Source organism: Corapipo altera, unplaced genomic scaffold, assembly GCF_003945725.1.
Source record: "Corapipo altera isolate COAL_440 unplaced genomic scaffold, ASM394572v1 49, whole genome shotgun sequence".
In the NCBI taxonomy this organism is placed as follows: Eukaryota; Metazoa; Chordata; class Aves; order Passeriformes; family Pipridae; genus Corapipo; species Corapipo altera.
In genome coordinates, this window is record NW_020884879.1 from 6,335,354 (window position 1) to 6,338,276 (window position 2,923).

A 2,923-nucleotide genomic window follows, 5' to 3' on the forward strand; every position below is an offset into this window, starting at 1 on the left:
TAAACATGAAGGGACACATCATGCCTCTTAGGCACTGGGCTAAATTGGGAATGGGTAGGAAGTCACATGGCTCCAAACATGTTGCCTATTTACACTTGACGCTGGTACCAAATTACTCTCCCCTCCCTGCTGCTCCCTCCTCTGCTCCCATGCCAGCTAGCTCCCACTCCTCCACAAGAACTTCCTATTAATGTGTTTTCTTATATCTCAAATCTAATGCCCTAATCTGTTGCATTTGATGATGGTTATAAGCAATAGACTCTGCTGAGAGAGAAAGAGCAGTGTTCCCTCTCACAGCAGTGGTAAGTCTCTCCCAGCTGTACACTTTATGTTGCACTTTAGACACTGGTATTATTGCACAGCTCTTCATCTGAGGAAACTGGACACCTGTCTTCTCCTTTGGCTAATGTGATACAGTTTTTGGACATATGACCTCTGACTATCCCATTCATGGGATTAGGATCATGCTGTCCATGGTTTCCCTGTAACTTCCAGCATCGTTTTCCAAAGCTCCCTCTACCCCCATAGTCCTAGGTTTTTAAATAACCTTTTAAGAGACACGGGAAGCAAACAGTTTAAGTGTTCTTTCAGAGGATTCAAAACCCAATCTTTTTCCCCCTATATCTACTAAGGGAAATACACAAATTTAGATAAAAGCCTGAATGTGCTTCTGTGGATTTCCCTGCCATTGTTTTTCCTAACACTTAAGCACTCTCTAGAGGTAGGGAGGTAGGCTGGAGTCCTATAAACAGCTCAGCCTTAATCCTTCCTGTTCATGACTTCACTTCTGAATCACCGCATTTGTCCATCGCATCTTCTGCCGTGGGGAGCTTCTTTCTTCCTTCCTTGTTGCCCTAATTAGAAAGGAGCCCTCAGCCACAAAGGCGGCAAAGAGTTTTCTTTGTTCTTTTGTCTCTCTGAGCATCTAAAGCACTGTGCTTTTTAAGTCCTAGTGTTAACAGTTGGTCTCTGCTTCTAGTGATTACTGCCCTTCAAGTCTGACACCTTTACAAACAATTGGGAAAAAAAATTACTTGAGGTACATACTGCATTATATGAAGTTGCACCGTTTGAATGGGAGACTGACTGTGATTTTTCTCTGCTCTGAAAGATTTGTAAGCCGGCAGTGTTAGAGGTGGCTCCATCTGAAAGCGGTGCCAGGCAAGGCAGCTTTTCTGCCGTTCACTGCAGCTCCTCAGCTTGAATAATAGACACACATCCTGAACTGTTGTATCAGCAGTCCTGAGGCAAAGCAGTGAAGTGACTTCTTCCCTATCTGGCAGGAAGTCCACGGCATGTTTTGCTCTTGCTGGAGTTTTTAACGAGCTCTGAAAGGCAGGCATTGAACATACTGAGGTCTGACTTTGCTAATAGTAACAAAGGTTAGTGATTCAAAATAAATCTCTTGACTTTTCAGGAGTTGTCGGACAGTTTGTTATTTAGTGTTTGTGTGTTGCTAGCAGCTTTTCCACGCCCACAAACGTGTGCTCTCTCCAGGTTAAGAGGACTCTTGCCTTCTTGTCTGTGGGACTGACTGAAGTTACTGTTTTTCATCAAACTTTATATGTTTTATATATGTTTCAAATGTAAGTATTTATATATATGTTATCAAGCAGGCAGAAGATGTGCAGGGTTACTAAATGTGCACTCTGATACAGCCCTTCGACTGATTTTTTTACCGTCCTTTAGGCCTTTCCAAGTTCCCATTCCCTTCGTTAGCTTGAAGTAATTGCATGATCGCTTTTACTACTAAATCAGTCCAGCCTCTCAACACTGGCACTCTGAAAACTGTAATGCCTCATCAGGTAGAACATTGGCAAGGCATTTTCAAAATGTGTTTTTAGCTAAATGATTCTGGGCACAGCTTGACCTTGCCTCCTCTGCCCAAACCTGTGCTCACTGCTTGCTTGGCTGCATCCCTGGGTACAAACCCCTCTTGGCAGCAGCTCAGACAAAGGCCAAAGACTCTAAGAAACCAGAGACATTTACCATGTTATTCTTTTTGAATTGGTATGACTGTCAATTGGTATTTTCCTGTTGCATCTGAAAGTGTTCAATAATTCATACATTTTACATAAAGTCTTGTGGCTTGTTCTTTTCCCACCCATGTCTGAGATAAGGCAGACTTGATGGCAAGCAGTGTTCAACTGAATATGCATTTGTGCATTAAAAACTGCTGCTTCAAAAGGCTGATCTTAAGAGTTGGGGGTTTGTGTCAACACTACGGACTCTGTCAGTCTCTGGTAGGGATACTGTCTTTCTGACTTACATGGAAGGACTTTTTTCTCCACTTCAGTCACCTCAAATGATGCCACTAATCTGTAGTGTAGTTACTTAAGAGTCAGGACAACATTGCAATGCATTGTTATTGTAAGGAGCCACAGACAAGAGTGGAACTTTAGAAGCTTTATGTTCAAGATCTGGTAAAATTTTGGGTGGGATTTTTTTTTTGTTTGTTTGGGGGGAGGTTGTTTGTGTGGTTTTTTTTTGTTTGTACACGCTTAGTAAAGCCCCTTGCACAGGCAGAAGTGCTGCAGGCATCCAGATATGAGTCTCTGCAGAAGCGTTGTCCAACGGAGGGTGAATTGCTGCCTTGCCCCAACCCATGTGCCCCTCCAGGTTGTGCCTGGGGTGCCCTGCAGAAGATGCTTCCCAGGTGTCCCACTTTGGACCACAAGTTGGTTGGTGATGCTCTGGCTCAGGGACTTTGCCTGAGTGGGCACAAGCAGTAATTTCAGGTACCTCTGCACCGAGCAGAGGCAGGCCGAGCCACTCTAGATTTCCGAAGGCACCGTGTCGAGCTAATCGCCAGGCTGCTGGCTCCCAGCAGCGGGCAGCTGAGGCTGGAAGTCCATGAAATCCTGCCAGCCAACCCCGTGTGTGTGTGTGTGTGTGTGTGTGTGTGTGTGTGTGTGTGTGTGTG